The sequence below is a fragment of the Strix uralensis genome, chromosome 11 (assembly GCF_047716275.1).
Source record: "Strix uralensis isolate ZFMK-TIS-50842 chromosome 11, bStrUra1, whole genome shotgun sequence".
Taxonomy (NCBI): domain Eukaryota; kingdom Metazoa; phylum Chordata; class Aves; order Strigiformes; family Strigidae; genus Strix; species Strix uralensis.
In genome coordinates this window covers 9,664,934-9,686,704 of record NC_133982.1, presented here as the reverse complement: position 1 = coordinate 9,686,704, position 21,771 = coordinate 9,664,934, and the positions used below count along the sequence as shown (strand labels likewise).

General features: G+C 44.9%; 1 protein-coding gene across 2 annotated transcripts in view; it reads right to left on the bottom strand.

Moving 5' to 3' along the window:
- The window catches only part of MAP1A (microtubule associated protein 1A), a 65,365-nt gene that overhangs the window by 32,125 nt on the left and 11,469 nt on the right, over positions 1-21,771 (bottom strand). Inside the window, exon 1 of one of the 2 annotated variants that reach the window (XM_074880811.1) lies at positions 2,922-3,030. The exons of the other annotated variant lie outside the window; for it this stretch is intronic. The gene's annotated coding sequence lies outside the window, so the exon portion shown is untranslated. Of the gene's footprint in view, positions 1-2,921; positions 3,031-21,771 lie in introns of those variants that run through there. 2 annotated transcript variants of the gene reach the window in all.

The following is a 21,771-nucleotide window of genomic DNA, read 5'->3' as shown; positions in this document are numbered from 1 at the left end:
TAAATTATCTCCAGAATAATTTCTAAGCATTCGTTTACACAAAACTTACTCTCTTTCCTCCCCTTGCAGAGTTACAGGGCTGATGGATAGTCTCTATCACCTCCCTCTCTTCCCCAGGTACTTTTCCTCAGTGAACACACAGGCGAGCAGACGCACCCTTCACCTGGAGGTAGCTACTGCCAGGTGCCTGTGTGCTCACCAGACAATCTCATCTTCTCTGGCCGCCTCTCGCACCTCCCTTCAAGGGCCTGGAGGTCTCTCTCTGCTGCCCATCAGTTCATAGTGGAAAACCTGTGACAAGGCACAGAGCACACTTGGCTGTGCTAGCCACGTGGCCACAAGCTGCACCTGCTCAGATCTCTGTGCTCTGACACCCCTCACAAAGATACACTGCTGAACCCTTATTTGGCTCTCGGCTGCTTCTGCTTTTGAAAGATGCAGCCACCTCAGGAGCTACCCGGGATGGTCTGTGGAGGAACGCGTATGAGGAGCACAAGACCACGTCCCATAGAAGCTCGTGCTGAGGAACCCGTCTTCCAGCCCTACTCTGGCATCTAGCTGCACTCCTTTGACACCCTGCACCCCTTGTTCACAGCTTCCCTGCTTTCACCAGAGGGCCTGTGCTAGCTACTGCTCACCATGCTCCTGTACCCAAGCCCACCACCCATTTACTACCGTATCTGCTGAGGGGATGACTCGGGTATGCCAACAACAGAGACACGAGGAAGTGAGGCAAGAAGACATGACAGCACATGGATTGTTTTGTCAGGAAAGAAACTGCTGCAAAGCTACACATCTCTCTGTCTACAGAATGTGAGCAGGGCAGAGGACTTGACAGCCTGGCCTTGTCAGATTGCAGGAAAGGAAAGAAGGGGAGGGAGAAAAAGGTTCCTGGCCTGTACACGATAGCTACTTGCTGGAGAAAGCCTAAGGACAGACGTGCAGTCTGGACGCAGCCAACCAGCACGGAGCCATCAAGCAGACAGGGAGGGTACTGACCTTGTACAGCCAAAGGCCCCCTCCCCATCAGAAGAAAGAGGAATCCCTGCCATGCTGGAACGGTGCCCAGCCTGCAGGGCTGCTCACAGTGGAACCAGAGCTACTTGGAATAGAAACAGCCTCGTCTCTGAGATCAGAGAGTTTAAACCGGAGCTTGTTTTTTCTGCAGTCATAAGCCAGCAGGCACCAGCTGCAGAATTTGCCGCAGTGTGTGTGTGCGCGTGTGTTCCTGCGTGTGCGAGTGTGCAGCAGCCACGCTCCTCCCCTCCCAGCTCACTGTCTGATAAACGTGTACAACTCCCTCCTTTTTCCACTCCCTACATCACCGACAGTCCCACTCTGATCACTCTCAGCCCCCTCTCTTCTTTCTCTATTATGAAAGCTTTTGTTGGCATCACTACTGACTTCTTTTCATTGCTCCCTTCCTGGTCAATGAGGTTTTGCCTCTCCTCCTCCCTCTCACCCAAAACAGCAGCATCTGACAGATATTCCTGGTCATGTACCACAGTCTGTGCAACGTGCCAAACCCTGCTCCAGCTCCTCCAGCTCTGGATCCAGGAGATAAAAGGCCCTATTCTGAAACACTTCAACACATTTTAGCATTAGTGTACAGATGATTTAACACTTCTAAGATGTCTGCTGGTGGCAACACTAAAGGATGCCAAAGATACCCTATGAAAATAGATCCCCACTTGTCTGTGGGCTGCAAAGGTGTCAGCGCCACACGGTTCCACTGGTGATGCAGGAGAGCTGATCATAAAGGGGGAAGATGGCCCCTTGTACCTCTGTGCTACATGGGAAACGCAGCAGGGTAAGGGATGACAAAGGACCACTGCTAGGAAAAAGAAAGCACTTTGCTGTTCTCGTTTCTAAAGGACAAAATCCCTCCCTGGAGCCTACTAGGATGAAAACCAGCTCCAAGCCTAGCCACATCTCCTCTCCTCTGCTGCCCTAGAAAGGCTGCATCACTCACATGTTACAAGAACCTTCCCTTTTTCCTCCCCCACTAACTGGGCACATTTGGATGCTTTTTGGCTTCCTGTAGTGGAAGAATGTAGTGTTGAGCAGCTCGAAGCCAGACTTCAGCTACTTCAAGACTACTCATGTGTGGGTGTGCAGCACCAGAGGAAAGAGAAATTGCAAAAGGGGCCCTGTATCTCTCTTCCATCTAATCAGCAGCATGACAGGCCACCTTAACAGCCCTCCCCCCTCCTGACTGGCATTAGTGGGAGCTGAGCAGTGATACAGGCATTAATACTGGCTTTGGCCAAGCCCTGCCCAAAGGGAGCATCTGTGAGATGCCTTATGCCACCTCCGCCCTTCTCCCGTGGCACACCATTTTCAGGGCTAAACCATAACGCTGCAGGGCTCCTGAAGTCCCTGACGGGCAGAATGTCTTCTCCAGATTCTTCTCCAGACCCATCTTCATACATCCTTCCGTGTCTGAGCCACTACACTAGCGCAGTGAACAGCTGAGCAGCTCGGGAATTCCGCCGCTGTTCCTACACTCGGGACACGAGCAGCTGAGAAGGGGCGAGGTCCTCAGATCAAGAAAAGCCAAGCTCCGTCCGCAGCCACCTCTCCCTCCTGTCACTGGTCCTCTCCCCTCGCCCCCGCCCCGCTCCCACAGGATCCAGTTCCCGGGAAAGAAACGCGCACCCGCTGCAGCCCGCTCCGCAAAGATTTCCTCAGGGCCCCCCTGCAAGGGCAGCGCCGACCCAGCAACCGCCCCCGAGACAGGCGGAGAGGGCCTGGGCTGGGCTTGCCCGGTACCGGGATTTACAGCCGCGGCCGCCCGGCCTTCCTGGGGGCAACCGACGGCACCGGCACCAGGACCCGGCCGGTACCGGCCGCCCGTCCTGCGCCCACCCCCCGCGGCACCGGGGCCGCTCGCTCCCCGCCCGCTCCCGCCGCGCACGTACCATCGTCCTGTCCGGGGCGGACGGCCCGTGGAGCGCCGGCCGGCACCGGGAGCACCGGGAGCCCCGAGCGCCGCGGATGCAGCGGCGCAGCCCGGGCTGCGGCTGCGGAGTCACGGCAGGGGGGGAGGAGCCGCCCCCGGCCCCCCCAGCGCGCAGGCCCGGCTTAACCCGCTCCGCGCCGCAGGCTCCGTCCGCGGCCCGGCCCCCGCCCCGAGCGGCGGGACTGCGGGACCGGCTGCCGCCCACTCGGGAACGGGCTCCCGCAGACGCGGAGCCGCCGCGGCGATCGGAACATCCTCCCGCGCCCGCCAGCCAGGCTGCTCCTCACCCGTCCACCTGCGGGGGGCTTCGGTTGAGGTGACTCTCAGACCGGAGCCTCGGGGCTGGCTGCAAGGCGGGGCAGGTCCTGCGGGTAAAGCCAAGCCCCGGGGAGAGCCGGCACGGGGCCCGCAGCTCGGCGGGGGCCTGGGGCCGGGCCCACGTCCCCCGTGTCTGTGTCGGGGGTCAGCTCGGATCCCCCCGACAGGCAACAGAACCCGAGCGAGCGAGGCAGGAGCAGCGGCAGCCAGACCCCCGGGGACCCTTCTCCAGCACTGTCTCCAGACAAAGGTTTAAATAATTTTCTAAGAACCTTGCAACTCATTTCACAACCAGTGTCAGTGTCCGGCTCAAGTGACCCCCATAGCACTCGACAGAGAAGCTGCCGTGCTCCTGCTCTGTTGGGCTGAGGCCTCAGCCCAACGTTGAATACACAGATACCCCCTGGCTGCCAACAGTGACATTTTTTCACAGCAAGCACTGAAACCACTGCCGGGGCCCTGCTTGCCTTACACAAGATCCCGGCTTACTTTTAGATTCCAGAACTAACTGTGAAAGGTGGAGACGTCCTGCCTGTCCGACAGCAAGTCTCCCTCTCGGTGATCTTCCAAGGGCTGTCAGAGACAACGCAATGCCCAGGAATAAAAAGATGACAGGATTTTGATTAGTTTAAAAAAAAATTAGAACCTTCTCTTCTGTAGCTTTCAGATGAGGCCAATCAGTGGCAAATTCTGTGAACATCAGGAAAAATACATGCAGTGGAATCAAACATCAGATTTCTGTATGTTTCAAACAGGTAACACCACAGCCTCATCTTAACACCCTATTTAAAAGGACCAAAGGTTAAAAAATTCTCAAGTGACTAACTATTGAAAAACATAGTTCCATGCTATGGGAGCTGCTGAACCGCTCCATTACATCTGTCACATCCCAGTCCTCTGCTCGACAGGCCCAACACGGGCAGTCACACCAGCGACTCGATGATGCCTGTTAGTCTAGAGCGGTGCTGGGAATCACTCCCCTGGGCTGGAGCCGCCACGGGGAGCAGGGGAGAGAACAGAGCCTTCTGGATTCTGCTTTCACCTCCAACACAAAACTCTCTGCAGGGCGCAGTTCTGCAGAACCACACCCAACCACTCACTTGACAGTCAAATCAGACAACTAGCAGATGGTAAGGGACACCGATCTCTTCCAGGCACCAGAATCATCAGCACAGCATCACCTCCCTGCCACAGGAATACAGCAGCAACTGCCAGGAAGCGATCAAGCACTTCTTTTTAATAGATGCTTTTGGATTGTTAAATCCTGGGACAAAGCGTGGGAATGTTCTTGGAAAGGTCTGCAGCAAGGCATGCTGGCCTTCCAGTGACCCCGAGGGGCAGCCGGTTCTGGTCACCAGTACAAACACACACAGGTAACAGTCAGCACTTGCAAGTCCGATTCTCAGTGGGGATACTTAAAAGGGTTTAATCTTTGGAAAGAAAATGAGGGTTCAGTCTGAAGCCAGCTTTTTAGGATGAAAAAGCCTGGTTCCTTTCTGAAAAGGAGTACACATTCCTGCTGTCTTGTTTGAAAGAGCAGAGAGCCAATATTAACTAAGACTGACCCTTTTTCTGTTTTGGTGGAAAATGAAGTTTTTCTTTGAAATGTGTACTACATAATACGGAATGAGAATCTATGGGTTTACATTTGTTTAATTCAGGAACTAATGGACTGAGTCTACTAGAAACTACAAAGACTGCCTAAAGGTAAAAGCTCCTCTGGATTTATGTGCATGCTGGGACTACAGCAAAGAACAGTTCTACAGATGCTGAAGAAGTGGCCACGGTTGAACAGCTACAGCCACCCACTGACAGGAGGATCTTAACATTCAGTTCAGGATCTACCAAGCACTGCCTGCAACTTCAGCAAAGCCTTGTCATCATGGAATTTATTGATTCTGACAGTAGCCAGGACTGTGAAACAAACTGTCAGAGAGATGTGGAAAAGTAAATCACTGCATAGATCAGACTGGGAGTGTCCCACCTTTGGCTGCAGAAAGGCTCAGCTCCCCACAGTCAATCACATGGGACGGAAGAATTCCAAGTTTCAATTCTATGACATGTTTGCCTCAAAGAGCAGAAGCAAGCTGGCTTGCTGGTCCCAGGCTCTTTCACGCTGCTGTTATAACTAGTTCTGTTAGTTGTAAGGTAATGATCAATCATTTCAGTCAATTTGGTTTGATAGTTTTAATTAAAACTGGTGGTACAGCAGCCAGAATACAGCCCACCACACCTCCTTGTATTCTTTATTCCTGCCTGTAAAGAGTGGAGAAGATGCAGAAAAGCCAATTCCATAGCATACCTGTGCATCTCTACTCCCTCATCTGATCAAGTTTGGCCTCAAAAGCCTTCTCATGACCCTTAATCCTTAAGAACTTTAGGATGGGAACACTGCGTCAAGCCATGAGCCTATCTAGCCCACAGCCACGAGCGGACAGCTAGGGAAAGAGCATAAAATACATGACAGACTGATACACCTCCAATCATACCTCTCAGCTCCAGGCAGATGCCCTCACTCACCAAGAAAGGTTGTTTCCACATCTTTATGTAGAAATTTCATGAGCTTCTCTACTGCCTTCTGAAGCTATGTATGCTTTTGAACTGTGGCAATTGTTTAGTGATGCATCAAGTGTAAAGATTACTTCCTCTTGTATGTTTGGTTTGTAACTTCTGCTTAGTGATTTTATTTGATATTCCCTAATTCTTAGGTTATGAAGGAAAAAAAAATCATTTCACATTAATCTTCACTAGAGCATTTATATTCTCATATCTGTCACATTGCTCTTCCACAGCCTTTTCTATAAGGTGAGAACTGCTAGGTTTGGGTTTTTTTATTTGGTTGGTTGTTTTTTAACTCTCCTCTTGTAGTGAAACCTTTTTGATCATCCCTATCACTTTTCTGATGTTACAATATTCTTTCTGAGACAGGGAAAGAGGGAGAGGGACCAGAACTGCACAACACATTCAAGAATTCAGAGCACTATACACCAACATAAGGGCGTAATGATGTTTTCTACAGTGTTTTCTACTGTTCTAATTCCTAATATTCGATTTGCTTTTTGACTGTAGCTAAGCACTGCTGCTACTCTTTAGAGCCAGCCCTTGATGTAGTAACATCAATAACTTCAAATCAGCAGCCAGCTCTGTTATTTCAGCACTGGCACTACGAATCATTCACGAACACGTCGAACAGCACAGGCCCCACACAGATCCAGGGCATGTTGCTCGTGACAGTGATGCTGACAAGAACCTCCCTCACCATGATAAAGAAGAGCATCAGGGTGACATCTGCCAGGGTCCATCTATTCACTGAGAACACAAGTATAACACTAATCTTAGCGGTCCCCAGGTCGTTCTGAGTCCTTTTAAAAAGTGTCTCATGTTCCAGGTTTTTTCCCTTGGTATCCTGAAGACATTTATGTTGATCCTTAATATAACTGTGGAACAGCATATCCAATCTAGCTTTAGAAAACGTTTTAGCCACCAGTTAGCAAAAGCTTACCGATTTCCATGAAATCACAGAAGAGGAAATCTATTGTAGTGTACTGTCTGTACACTACCACCCCTGCACAAGACAGAGGTGGGCTGGCTCCACCCTGATGGCTTTTTTTTTTTTTTTTTGCATATGCACACAGGCTATATTTGCACCCTCCTATCCCCCAAACTTGAATATATTACCTTTGTTGTCTATGCTCCCAGCCTCCTCTGCTCATCATCACTTCAGACTCATTTGCTCATCCCCTGTGCACCACAACAGACATTCTTACAAACAGAGGAGACCATTATAACCACCTATTGTCTTTGTCATCCCACTATAACCAGTATAACACAAGCCAGAGAGATCTGCACAGTCAAAGCGAACAGGGAGTCAGAAGTAAAGAGCAAAGTTAATGTGTAGGGATGCAGCATGACTGCAAAACAAACATGCCGTCCCCTTTTTCAGCTTAAGGATGTACAAGGTGAGCAAAGGATATTACCTGAAAGGTGCTGCTTTGCAGCAGTGCTGAGGACAAAACAAGAGGATGCATTTGCTACTACTGCTGCATATAAACTAGGCTTCTTAGTAGCTGAGTTAACACCACCCACTTCAGTGTAAGAACTGCCCAGGTGGCAGCTTGCAGGCTGGACCTGGCCTACAGGATAATTTAATCCAGCCTACAGTTTTTCAGGTCTTTCCTAATAACCCTACAACACAGACACATGTCTATGACACCCCAGAGAGCACTGCAACTGGTGCAGGAAGGGAGGGAGGAGGTTGGATAACCTTGGTCTAGAACCAGCCTAGGTTGGAAATTGCATTGCCATTAGTAGATTTTTCAGAGCACTTCAGGATCACAGCTCCCCGCTGCCACAAGCGGGAAGGGCAGACACACGGGGACACTTCATACAGCAACACACAACTCCGCATCCTTTTCCTTTCCTATGCCCATTACAGCGATGACCGAATTCAGCCTCTAGCAGGATACTTGGGACAGCAAGATCTCCTTCTGTACTGAGTTTTGTAAATTGACATAGCATATTTTATTTCAAGCAGCAAAATAAGATTTGACATAACTGTCTAAACAGGACATTTACTGATACTAGTAATAATTTCAAAATCCCTTCCTGTTAACAGTCATGCAAGTACACTTTTAAGAATGAACTAGTCTGATGTCCTTAACTGTATTAAAACCTTTTGAATATATAAAGTAAACAGGACAATTTGCTATGTTCCATCCATGATCTTGTTTTATAAGGACACTATATAGTTTCAACAATATCATATCATGCTCTTATCTCTCTTTTGCCTCAAAAATCTCTGTATGTGTCATAAAAATTTGGTGTCTTCCAATTGCTATTGAGAATTTACATCAGAAATAGTTATCTCTATGAAATTCATAACTGAAGGTTGATGTATCTACTGTCTCTACCTGTCACTTTCCATTCTTGGTTATGTGTTCAGGCCCCAGCAGCATCTTTTTTTGTAGTCTGCAAATGTTTTTTACAAAGAAAAATTACTTATGAGCTATGGTGGTTTTCACAAAGCACAGTTCTTTGTCATACATGTACTGCTTGACCAGCAAGACACTTAACTCAAAGCTGAGGAGGTTCTTGAAAGAGCTGCTGCCTTTACCATAAACTAGTTACTTAACTGGCCTAAAAAGCCTCCTGCACAGCACTTCTTTGAGGCAGCCCTCCGGCCTTCATGCGATCAGGTAACAGTTGCAGATAACCTCTTTTTAGCTTTTCAAGAAAACAACCAATGACCATTTAGCAAAAAGCCTAAAAATAGCTGTCAAAAGCAGAAGGAAGGGGGCACCAATAAGGAAAGCACTTACTGAGCTTCAAGTCTCTTCCAGTTCCTAAAGAGCAGGCACTGAGCTTCTAGCTTCCACTTCCTACATTCTAAAGCCAGGAAGACCTACAGAGCTACGATCAAGAACATTTCAGTTTCTTCAGTCCTCCAGGAAATCAGGAGATTCACCTGACAGTTGTGGCATATCACAGAACAGGCACCAAGACCACAGAACAGAGGCTTAGGATTCAAAAATAAAGAGAGAGAAACAAACACCAAAACCAACAACAAACTAGTCCCCGACACCCATCTGCAAACTAACAAAAAAACCCACACCACAACAAAACCAAAACCAACAAACCCAAAAGAAAAACAGTGCTCTTACCAGTACTGAGGTAAGGCTCACTGATGTTCAGTTCCAAGGGCCACTCAAACATTGATATTTAAAGGCACTATTATCCTCTGATGCAAGGACAGATTTATTTCAACCACTGAATTAGAGAAGAGACAAGGGAGGTTTTCCCACTTATGCTAACAAAATAAATTCTTCTCCAATTGGTCAAACAGGCAACAGTCACTGAACCACTATGGTTTGAAACAAAGACCCTGTCTTTTGGCTGAGGAATTCTGTTCCCTCTCCACGGCGCTTTGAAAAGGCCTCAGAGCTTCCTGGGATGTTAGATGTTGTTCCCTTCTGACTAGGATATGGAATTAAATCTGGAATTAAACTGTTAACAATGCGAATACTTATTTCATCACTGCACACCTGAGTGAACATCATACTGACAGGAATGTTCTGGATCATAAACATTAAGAAGCCGCAGACTGGCTATTGCCCCAGGCCTACATAACAGAAGCAACTTCTTCAAATGTTTTTCTGTTATTTTCAAATTTTAGGGTGCAGCCAGGGTCATGTCTCCATGCTTTTCTCTACCATGATGATTACAACATTTTTATATAAGTGAAGGCTGCGTGTCTTTATGAAATATGAGACCTCCAAGAACTACAGATAAAGCTTAATACCGAATAGGGTTTACCATGTGAGTTGAGTCTAAAGAGGTCGTGCTTCTCTGAACAAGAGCTCTGCGCTGCCCACTGTCTTATGCTCAAATACATTTGATTTTCTTCACAACTATAGGCCAAAGGCTTTAATGAGAACGGAGATTCTAATGAACAGTATACTCGCTTCTGAAGAGTGTTGGGACAAAGAATAACCATGGCCTGACCCAGCCATAGCCCTGATATTGAGTTCTATGCTTTTATTAGGAAGGACAGGTATTCATTTCTCTGCACTTCTGCACGAAAAGCATACAGTTCTCAATGCACAGAACTAACTTCTCTGTTAGTCTGCATCCCAGGCTTGTGGGATCTCATTACACAAGACTGTCAAAGTAATTACAAGAGAAGAGGTAGCAGGCTATCACCACAGCATGCTGTACAGAGAAGACTGCAGAGAAGCACAAGGATTTGTTTGCATCCATCCTCTTGGAAGATTTTTTTTTCTTTGACTATCCAGTTACTCACTTTCACAGGCTATCTGCTTTCAGTAAACCAAAAGAACCAATTACTTGTTCAAGTCTTTGCAGATCACTTCTAAAATCCTCCTGGCTATCCTCATACCTGTCTAGGTACAGCAATTTTTACTCTTCTACAGGCCTTAGTAGGATGTTTTTAAAGGATACTTGTTTTTGCTGAATACTTCTGCATCTTTCTGTGGAGCTCTTTAATGAGTCTTCTCTACTTCCTATCTCCTTCCTTATTTACAGACATTTATTCTGTATGGTTGCTTAAATTCTGACTAAAGATTTGTTTCCTGCTTTTGTCAAGTTTCCTTAATTTTTAAATAACCATTTCTGAAATTAAGTGACACCTCGTTAGTTGTTTGTATACTTCTATTTCAAGTAACCTTTATCCCTTAAGTATTTTATTATTTCAGCTGCTTTGCAGGTCCAATATAGTTACATATTTAGGCTTCTCTTCCTGAATTTGAGAATAATCTTTCTGATACTTCAGGGCCTAAGAAGTGATTATCTAAGCTATTGAGATTTAGCTTCTCTAAACTTGCTGTGGTATTTGACAAGTTTATAGGTGGATAGCCCAAGTCATCCATTCCATTTAGTTCTTTATAATTTTCTTCACCAACTAAGATTTAACTTTTGTGTTAATAGCATCCCTAATGCAGGTTCAGAGAGACTGTAAGCACCTGTTACAGCCTCTTTTCCAGTTCCTACTTTAAACAAATTCATGAACCCTGTGAGTTTTCTGTGGCAACACTCTGGTCTCTCTTGTCCCAGAAAATAAGGTTTTAAAAATGGTGATCCTAATTTAACTCAGCAACTCAAACGCATTAGGGAAAATGACAGAAGATGACCTGTCTAGAACTCTCGGCGGAAAGGATAAAGAGGTTTATAAATCAAGGCTGCGAAACTGGAGCAAACATGAGCAGTACTAAAAGACCAGAAGAAACACGAAAAGAGGGATTGAGGCAAATACTGGGGCACGGTAAGAACAGCAGCGTGTCCCCTGCATGAGTGCAGCCTGACTCCTTGGCACCCACAAGGGTGGCTTAATGCAGCAGACAGGAAGGAGGGACCAGGATCAAACCCTCATGTCTTCCTAGTAACGCTAACACTGAGTTCAAGGAAAGACTTCTAAAGTGTTTCCAGTAAGCAGCATATGTCTACCTGAAGAGAAACCCATGCCTTCGACACGGTGTTCAGGTTGGCTTTACTTCTCAGCAGCCTTTGCCAGCATTAGTGCCTGATTAGCACCCACAGGACTGCTCCAGCCAGAGACACAGCAAAGCTTTCCATGTGTCCCAACAGAAATACAGAATGAAGGAGAAGGTACAAGCCAGGTCTAGTGCTGAAAGTAAGAAAGAAATGCAACCAAGACAATGTGAGAGAAGCTGTAAGAGTCAAACGTGGTGCAAGATTGCTCTTGTGGTGAACAGAGTTAAATCCGGTTGGCGGCCGGTCACGAGTGGTGTCCCCCAGGGCTCGGTTTTGGGGCCACTCCTGTTTAACATCTTTATTGATGATCTAGACGAGGGGATCGAGTGCACCCTCAGTAAATTTGCAGATGACATCAAGTTGGGTGGGAGTGTTGATCTGCTCGAGGGTTGGGAGGCTCTGCAGAGGGATCTGGACAGTGGACAAGCTGGAGCGATGGGCTAAGGCCAACTGTAGGAGTTTCAATAAGGCCAAATGCCGGGTGCTGCACTTTGGTCACAACAACCCCCAGCAGCGCTACAGGCTTGGGGAAGAGTGGCTGGAGAGCTGCCAGTCAGAGGGGGACCTGGGGGTGTTGATTGACAGCCGGCTGAACATGAGCCAGCAGTGTGCCCAGGTGGCCAAGAAGGCCAATGGCACCCTGGCTTGCATCAGCAATAGCGTGGCCAGCAGGGACAGGGAAGGGATCTTACCCCTGTACTCGGCACTGGTGAGGCCGCACCTCGATCACTGTGTTCAGTTTTGGGCCCCTCACTCCAAAAAGGACTTTGAATTACTCGAGCGTGTCCAGAGAAGGGCAACGAAGCTGGTGCAGGGTCTGGAGCACAGGTCTGATGGGGAGCGGCTGAGGGAACTGGGGGGGTTTAGTCTGGAGAAGAGGAGGCTGAGGGGAGACCTCATCGCCCTCTACAACTCCCTGAAAGGAGGGTGCAGAGAGGGGGGGATGAGTCTCTTGAACCAAGTAATAAGCGACAGAACAAGAGGTAATGGCCTCAAGTTGTGCCAGGGAAGGTTTAGACTGGATATTAGGAAGCATTTCTTTACAGAACAGGTTGTTAAGCGTTGGAATGGGCTGCCCAGGGAGGTGGTGGAGTCCCCATCACTGGAGGTGTTCATGAGTAGGGTTGACTTAGCGCTGAGGGATCTGGTGTAGTTGGGAACTGTTAATGTTGGGCTGATGGTTGGACTGGATGATCTTCAAGGTCTTTTCCAACCTAGACAATTCTGTGATTCCTGCAGAGGGTTCTTTTTCTTCCAGACATGTTTAACTGCCCCAGATCACATTCTTCCTCTGAACTGGCCAGTAATCTCTTGTAAAAGGCACCAGCTGCCCTGAGAAGGGTCAGATTCCTGGGAACTTGCTGTTTTAACTCTGTCTCCAAGGCCTGAACAGAGGCAAGAAGGCTGCTAACATCCTTTTGAAGGAGCGTGTCAGTCCAGAGGCGCCAGTTCACCAGCTGCCCTGCTCATTATCCAGGTAACAGATGCCATGCTGCTTTTAGAGGGAACAGCTGTAGGACAGTCTGACAAATCACAGCAGGATCCCAGGAGACAGGCAACAAGCATCAGTGGCAACTGTGAAGAGATGCAAAGGGAAGGCGGGGAGCTAAGCCTGGCAGACAAACCAGAAGGAAGGCTGGGGAGAGGGTAGAGTAGGATTTAGAATTGGCAGTGGCACAGGTAAAACTTCCAAGACAAAATACATTCAGAGAAAGTTGACAATACTCTGAATGTACTGCCATGCTCATGTGACCGTGTCAAAGACTGTAGATGACTTGCTTAAAAAAAAAAGGTATGGTCTTTATTAACCCATACTGGTCTTGCTCATTTTTCTCCTCAGTACGGTATTTGGAATTGGAAACCGAGATGTTGAGATGCAGGCATTTTTCTGTAAGCAATGCAAAACAGCTCTGCCCTGTTCCTTGAAGCTGCAGAACCCATAACCTGTCAGGTTAACGCAGATTTAACTGGCACTGTATGGAGGCTCCTCTCACAATGAATCTAATTCTGAAGACAAGCAAAAAATTCGAAGAAAAACTAAGAGCCATAGGATCTAGTTGCTACTACATGCAATGATACCACAAGAAATAACCATATGCTATGATTACAGAACAGGAACTGTTCTTCCAGGCATATTTTAAATTTAAAGAGATAAAATGTTAGTCCCTCCAAACTAGTGCTAGTAAATTGTGTGTATGTTTGGGATATTACAGTTACCAGCCATTTGCTGCTTATAAGACCTACTAGTCAAGAAACAGAAAAAAAGATGCAAAATAAGCAAATGTTCTTTAGACATCGATCGAAAAGGACATCCATTTTAGGCACTATTCCCTCCTGGGTTTATGCCCTCCTGTAGGATGAGATCAGCACTGCAGCACATGCTGTCTTGCAAGTATGTAGCTCAGATGAAACCAGAGATGAAAAACAAATGGAGGGGAGGAAAAAAATTAAAAAAAAAAAAATCAATAACCTCTTTGAATTATTCATCTTCATGAAATAGGAATAAAAATGCAAGCAAATTCCATCTTTAGAACAGCAATCCCAGGAGAATTTTCTTTATAGGAGTCAGACTGTCTCCTGCAGAATCATTAGTACTCAATAAAATTTGAGAGGCAAAGAGGTAGGATTAGGTCACGCCTAATGGCCAGACCATTCACCTGCCTGAAAGCAAAGTAACATTGTGAATAGCCATAACCAGTTTCCAGAATAGATACTGCCAAAATGAAGGCAGACAAAATCCAGAACTGGCCTCATTTTACAAAAATATGAGTAAAACTACTGAGAACAGGTAATCTGAAAAAAATATGGCCTTGTCCTATTCTGTTGTTTAGGGATTTTTTCCTATCTTTTTTTTAACCATGAGAAATGTAAGTCTCATGCAGCTTGTCTGTCTTAGAAAGTTCTACAGATAAAGACCAATATCACTGGGGGAAAAAACCACTGTTTTAAATGGATTCAAAATGCATTCCACCAAATCCATTTAACAAAGGACTGAGAAATCAAGATCATTGAGTTATTCACTACCTCAAGGACAGGCCAGTGTACACTTAGTAGTACTTCTTTTAAAAAGAAAACAAACAAGAAAACACCCACATCTACCAGGGCACAAAGTACTAAAGAAAAAACAACAAAATATGCTTCTTCTGCTCTGTGTCCTGAAAAAGGTTGAACCCTTCCCCAACAATCACAGGATTATTTTCCCTTTTGTCCTGGGTTCAGCAGGGCTAGAGTTAATTTTCAGATGAAGCTGGGAGGGGGACAGCCAGGACAGCTAACCCGAACTAGCCACACGGTATTCAATGCCATATGACATCATGCCCAGTATAACTGGGGGAGCTGGCCGGGGGGAGGAGGGATTGCAGCTCTGGAACAGGCTGAGCATCGGGTTCCGGGTGGTGAGCACTGCATCGTGCATCACTTGCTTTATACATTCTTTTATTAGTAGTATTAGTACTTCTCCTCTCCTTGTGTTGTCCTATTAAACTGTCCTTATCTCAACCCACAAGGTTTTACCTTTTTTTTCCTAATTCTTCTCCCCATCCCACCAGGGCAGGGAAGGAAGAGTGAGCAAGCAGCCACTTTGTGCTTAGTTGCTGGCTGGGCTTAAACCACAATACTTTTCTATCAAATTAAAGGGTTAATCTTCTCTCAAGGTCCATTCAAACAGATCCTGACATGTCAAATCTTTATATATGAAAGATAGTACAGCAGAACTGGTTCAGCACAATGCACTCACTACCTCCACTATCCTTGAAGGATTCAAAAGACCGTTCCAGGACAAACCCAGTTACTCCAAAAATTACAAACCCAAATTCCCTCTTTGCCTCCCTGTACGCTTCAAGAATTTAAATTCCATGAACTGTCAACAACATTTAACCACAACGTCTGGTTTTAGAAGCAAGAGCAATAATTTAGTAGGGCAAGTTTTAACTTTAGAAAATCTACCAGTGAATTCATGACTGCATGATTTCAACTCCAGGAGCTTTGATCTGAGAAACTCGCAAAATTGGAAAGTTAGTTATCTATGGAGATATAACGCAGAAAACAAAGTAAAAACCTCACCGAGCAATATTTTTGTCTGTGTGTCTGTGTTTTGTATAAGAACTAATTTTGAGTAAAAGATAACTGTATCAGTTTACTTCTAGTTAAATAACTATATCGACACAATCTGGTTTGTGAAGACTTACTCTCAAATAAGTACGCCTGCATCAGGAATTCGACCGCTAGTATTGTACTGACAGTTTTGCTCCTAGGCTTCCCATGCACACCGGTCCTAAGTGATGCCCAAAGAAAGGAGAGGGGTGGAGCACAACAGTTACTGGTATTGTGTAGGCACTGCTGTCACAGCAGTGATATCCTACAGCCTCTCTGCAGCAAATGAGTCCCACATATAACACCTACGGCTGATGGCTCATCCTCTACCATTTCCCCCCCAAGACAGCAGGAATCTTTGCTTGTGCTGAACACTTCCCTTTAATGAACACGTATGCCTGTAGTACTCCACTAAGAGACAGCAGCTCAGAGAAGCATGCTTACATACAAAACAAAAAATGAGCGTGTGGTGATTGCGGGACTCTGTAGGAACTCTTACATTACCAAATGTAGCCTCCAAGAAACCACATCTGCATGTGTCATCTTCATGCATGCAGCACCCTCCTGCTCCCTAGGAAGTTTTTTATTACAACCTATACGCTACAATTTTAGGAGCCATCCTATCCCTGAACTCAAGCCATGGACCATCCTGAAGCAAGAATCAAGATCTGGACTATGACTCAGGGCTCTGTGGGGAAGCCTATTCAGGCAGCCAAGGACAGGTCTGATGCATTTGTATTGTCAGGCAGAAAGAAAGAAAATAGTTCCATATTCTAGAAGGATGTTAGCTTACATTGGGAAGGTTAAAATCAGTTTTAAATGAGGGACAGCTGATGAGCAGATATTTGCTCAAGATATTTCTAGGGGAATCTCATATAACTGTTGTTTTCAAGGAATCAATTACCTGCAAGAAAATACACTAATTGTTAACTGAAACTCATGATTGGTACCAAAATCATTGATCAGAGCAAGGAATTTACACCATACCTGTGCAATGTTGGTTACTTTTTAGAAACCAGTAACTTCACAGCTGAGAACAGTGCACATGAGCTCAACTCAGCTTAGAGAGGTAGCTGTGGATGTTGCAGGCTGTTAATTTAGAGTAATAGAGTGATCAATAATGTGGTCATTACAGACACTACTAGAGATTTTTGGATTTCTCTTTTGGTCTAGGGTTTTAATTTTTGAAAGGCAGATTCTAAGATTCTAAAACTGAAAAGATTCTAACACAGTTACAAGCATTGTTTGAGGTCGAAACACCCCAAATTAGTCTATTTTATACAACAGAATGCATTATGAGGTGAGAAGACAGCTGCAGGTAGTAAGATTTCTTCTAGACGAAAACTCAGACCTAGTAGATACAGGCAGAATGCAATATAGTGTCTGGAAAGCACAAACAAATTAATCCTAGAAGTGAGGCACAGTTTTAACCATAGGTAATTAACCACTGAATCTAATTACCCATGGTTTATAGCAAACTGCTTGCAACCTGATGCATTCAAATAAAAAACACCTCACCTTAAAAAGTCCGTACAACACAAAAAACCAAAATACCCCCCAAAAACCAAACACAAACCACAGTTAAAACATTTGCTTGGTTTAAAATAAAAATAGGAAAATGTGTTCAGGCAGTGAATTTATTTTCTTTGCGGTGCTCTTAGTTTTCCAAAGCTGAAACTTTGGAATTGACTCATTTGTTCCGTTACTGCTCATCCAGACCAGCAGGATAAAGCAAAAAGTAAAAAAATTACAGATGGAATAGGGATCTGGTGTGAATCCTCTGCAGTAGCACATTCACCCTAGCAAGAAATCAGGAAAAGCTGATTGCTTTTGCACACAATCCTCTAAAGTTTCCAAATCAAGCAGTAAGGCATTCCATTAGACAGAATAGTGAAAACAAATTGGTACTTCAAAAGAAAGATGCCTCTAGACACTTAACAATCCCTGTTACGCCACTTCAGGATTGATGATTTTCTATCACAAAGTCTATTATAATTTCTCAGTATCAAATAGACTGTCATCTCAGATTCCCCAGGAAAGAAGCAACACCTGATCAGGAAAGGAAAACAGTGCCTCCAGTCTGCAATTTTAAGTTCTTACAGGAGGAGGACAAAGGCCTGTGTTCTAGCAATGCCATGGTTAATAGGGCAAGACAAAATCCTGGAACAGAGCCAGTCAGACTGAGGGACATCTGTTTTGTAAGGAGGTAGGAATTATGGCATTAAAATTACAGTAACACATGACAACAATTAATCCATGGCAAAATAGGATTAACAGGCTCCTTCCACACAGTTTTTCACTCTTCTGAATCTGCATCTAGTGGAAGAATTTATTTCCTGAAATAGCAGCTGAGATCCTAGGCAAGATCTTGCCAGGGGAGCTCTGTCCAGCTGCCCCGCCCAATCTGGACGCAGCAGAGCACCAGGAGCAGCATTATCCTGCCCCCTCTTCAGCGTGCTGTGCCAGCACCTCCTGCACCGCTGCCGAAGCTGGTGCCACAGCGTGGCCGTTTCTGTTGCTTCTGGCACACCAGTGCTGCCAGTTGCCCTCCTCTACGCCGGAGCCATGAGACAGTGCACATTTACTGGCTGCAAGTGAAGAGACTTTCCACTTCATGAAGCCACCACGCAAAGCGCTGCAGAAGCGGCCAGCCAAACCTTTCTAGATGTATCCACGAGCGTGAGCACAGCAGCGGCGCAGCTGGCTCAGCCCCAGGTCCTCAGCCCCAGGAGGAGGCCACTTACCTCCAACTGCTTAAGTGCAACGCTCAGGTAAACAGGAATTGAGCGCAGGTGCTCAGAGACACCCTCCTCAAGCCCACGACAATACTGGGGATTCTTTAACAGCAAAGGAAGAGAGTTGGGGAACTGCCTTCATAGCACAGTAGAGGAAAACAGACCAAGAAATCTGTCAGAAAATTATACACAGCTGTTGATACTGTCACATGTTAAAGATTATTTTCCTACTTAATCCTCCTTCCCCTTTGCTCATCTTGTTTGTCTTAGCAAGTTCCAGTTGACAAGGACTGGAAAAGCCTACTCTAAGCCACTGAAGCCAGGGACACTAGAGGAGAAAAGCGTACAGAGCCACAGTGAAATAATGACACACTTAATATACATTAACAAGGCTTTTGTTACCAGTCTCTGGATACGACTGATGCTAGAATCCCACCAACGTTTGTAAAAAATAAGTCACCCAAAGCTTGCATTAGCTTATAATAAGTATCTCTAGTTTCAACACCTCTGCTAAACATAGAACAACATGAAGACTCCAAAAGAAGCGTGTATTAGAACTAGTTTTATTTAGAAGGTCGCTCTGTCGTTGCAGCTGCCGTGCTTACACTGCACATGGCCACCAAGAGAATGCTGCCTTTGTCAAGTCAAAGAAATGTCACTACAACACTAAAAAAAGGAAGACAAAAACTCCAAAACAAACCCACAAACACCAGCCCTCCCCCCCCCAGTTATTCCATGTGCAACTACTGTGATGGACAACACGAGTTATAGGAGCAATGTTTAAAGAACTGTTCCGCATCATACAGATCCTTCATAAACTGTTATCCAGTGACTGAAAGCTGCTAATTTTATAAGATGGAGAAAATGGAGTCTTCAACAGCTTGTGTTGTTTTTCTGCTGGCATTGAGTGGAAACACATGCCGCTTCTTTCTTTTTTTTTTGTTAACTGGCTCACTCAGAGCTTTTGAACACTTCTTATTTAAAAAAAAACGTAAACAGCTTATCAAAAAAGTAGAGATAAGAGAATAAGACCAAACAGCCAATGAAAGAAAAGAAAACGCTATTCTAGGCAAAAAATAGAATTAAAATGGGTTACACACAGAAAGATGGCAGGTGTCTGCTGAGAAAAAAAATCTTATGTAAGGTGCTAAAAACAGTGCCTGCAACCCTTGAAATGCCTGAGTTGTCAGAACAATGGAGCTGGGTGTTCACCAAGGTCATAAAAGATGCCAACAGCCACTTCAGCCTTCCAGGAGGAGGCCCCAGCTGCCCCAGCCTGGGCCGGTACTGCACAGACCTCAGCCAAATTTAATGGAAGCCAGTCAGATTCCAGAGGATGCTGAAGTCTGGAGTGAAAGCAGGAGGGTTTATTTTGTGGTGATGTCACTCATGAACAACAGCTGAGGATGAGACCTGGAAATCTCATATTTATTTTCAAGTACTACAAGAAGTCACATAAGTGCCATATCATAAATAGGGTCCATGATTATAGACAGGCAGTAACACTGAGTATTCATTAAAATAGGGAATCCAGTATTTTGCTAAAGTTCTTATGTGATGGACCTTGTTCAAAGGTGATGTGTTTATTCCCTTCTTTAGAATTATCTTTATTATCTTTATGAGGGTAAGAGATGCTCTAGGATAGCACTGCATGCTGTTGCTGCTTATGAAGATAACACAAAGTGTTGTGTCTATCAATTCAGGTTTAGCTTAGATAATCAAAATTATTAAGAGGTTTGAACAGTGGCTTTATCATAAGAGTCTTAAAAGTCCAGAACTCTTCACTTTAGAAAGGAGGTAATTAAAAATTAAAAAAAAAAAATAATCCAAGCTGGTAGATCGTGTCATTATTCACCAAATCCTAAAACAGTAGAAGCTAGGGAGCACTCAGTAAAGCTAAATCAACTTAAAACAGAAGAGGAATTTCTTCTTTAGACAGCAGCTAGTGCATTTCAGGAACTGCTACACATGACTATGGAGGCAGACAGCATTTGTAAATTCAAAAGGGATTAAACAACTTTTAATAAAAGGAGCTTCTTGTGGTGTGCCGTTCAACGTCCCTAATCCAAGCATTATGCATAGTGAGGGACCTGCGAGGGGGAAAAAGGGCAGCCAAAAGCAGTTACGCTCACGTGCTTCCCCGAACTGCATCTCTTGTTGCTACTTCTGGAGGCAGAATATTGGGCTGATTCAATAAGGCATTTCCTTTGATCTTATTTGCTTTTAAAGAGCTGAACAGACTTTTCACCTTACTATTCAGTAGAGGAGCTTAACAGAACCAGAGCATCTACAAAAAATTGTTTTTCATAGGAATAATGCTTCACTTGAGTAGATCCTATATGATTTTACCAAAGCCTCAGCAGTTTCAAATGTATAACAAATATGCACAGAAATGTCAGTTGCAGAAGGTCAGTTTAATGCTTACATGAATTTTGGAGTGAGAAAAGCACCGTTTGCCCTTTCAGTCAGTAATCAACATTTGGGCAGAACAGCATGAAAGCAAGAAAATGATGTTAAATTAATCTCTTCTTAGCTGAAGTGCAAAATAGCTTATTGCAGCTCTGGTTTCTTTTCTTCACCAAGTAGCCTTCTGGGTATCACAGTGAGAACCATAATGTGTACCTTATGAACAAAAGAACATTTTAAAATACACAAAAGGAAAACAAAGATTAATCCTGGTAACTTCCTGAACTGGCCTACCAAAGAAGGTTCAACATGCTGGCTTCAAATGCATAAAATGCAGCCCAATATTATCGTCAAGGGGAACTCTAAAGATGTGTAGTTTCCAGAGGAGCTCTCTTAGCATTAAAAATGTCTGTTAAAGATTGTAAAAGGCGCATTTTGAAATAAAGTTATATATATGATCTTACAAGTTCTTGCTGTTGTGCTCTCTCGTTTTAAAACTTAGCTCTGCAGTTCAAATAGAGCCAGAAATATTCAGTACGTATTTCTGTTCTATATTTGGAAGAAATGAAGAATATATTTTAGAGACAATTAAATTATTTCTATTGTAACAGTAATGCTGGTGGGAGATTGCAACAATCAGACTAAGTCTGTATAAACAGATAATTTCTGTACAAGATCTAAGAGACTGACTAAGAAGCTCTCAGCTTCCAGTCTGAGCTCCAGTGCTCTGGCATTTAAGTCTTAGAAGACTGGAAAACCCATCAGCAGTAAAGATTCAAATAGAATACAAAATGAATGCCAATCAGCATGGCATTACAGAAAATATGACCTTACTTCTTAATAAAAACCAAATAAGCTTGTCAAAATCTCAAAGGTTGTATTGATATAGTGGGATTATTATTTCATAGGGCACATCATATAAGCCTACACCAGGACTCGTGCTGCTCACCATATTCATAAACAACCTGAGAAGAAGGAAAGCAGACTGATGGCAAGGCCTATGGACAACACCGAGCTATCCGCATGGCTGGGGATGAACTACTGAGGGAGACTTCACAGTGCTGAGTTTCTCTGTCATTTCATTTAGCAGTATAAATCACACATGAAATGACACTAACCACTGCTAACTAGAGCTAGAACCAGTGGGGAGAGGTCTTGAGGTTATGATAGTTCTATTCAACAGTCAGCTCACTGCTCAGCAGCAGTCCAAAAGTGGGTATGTTAGAAATCAGGAAAAGAAGAAAAAAACTC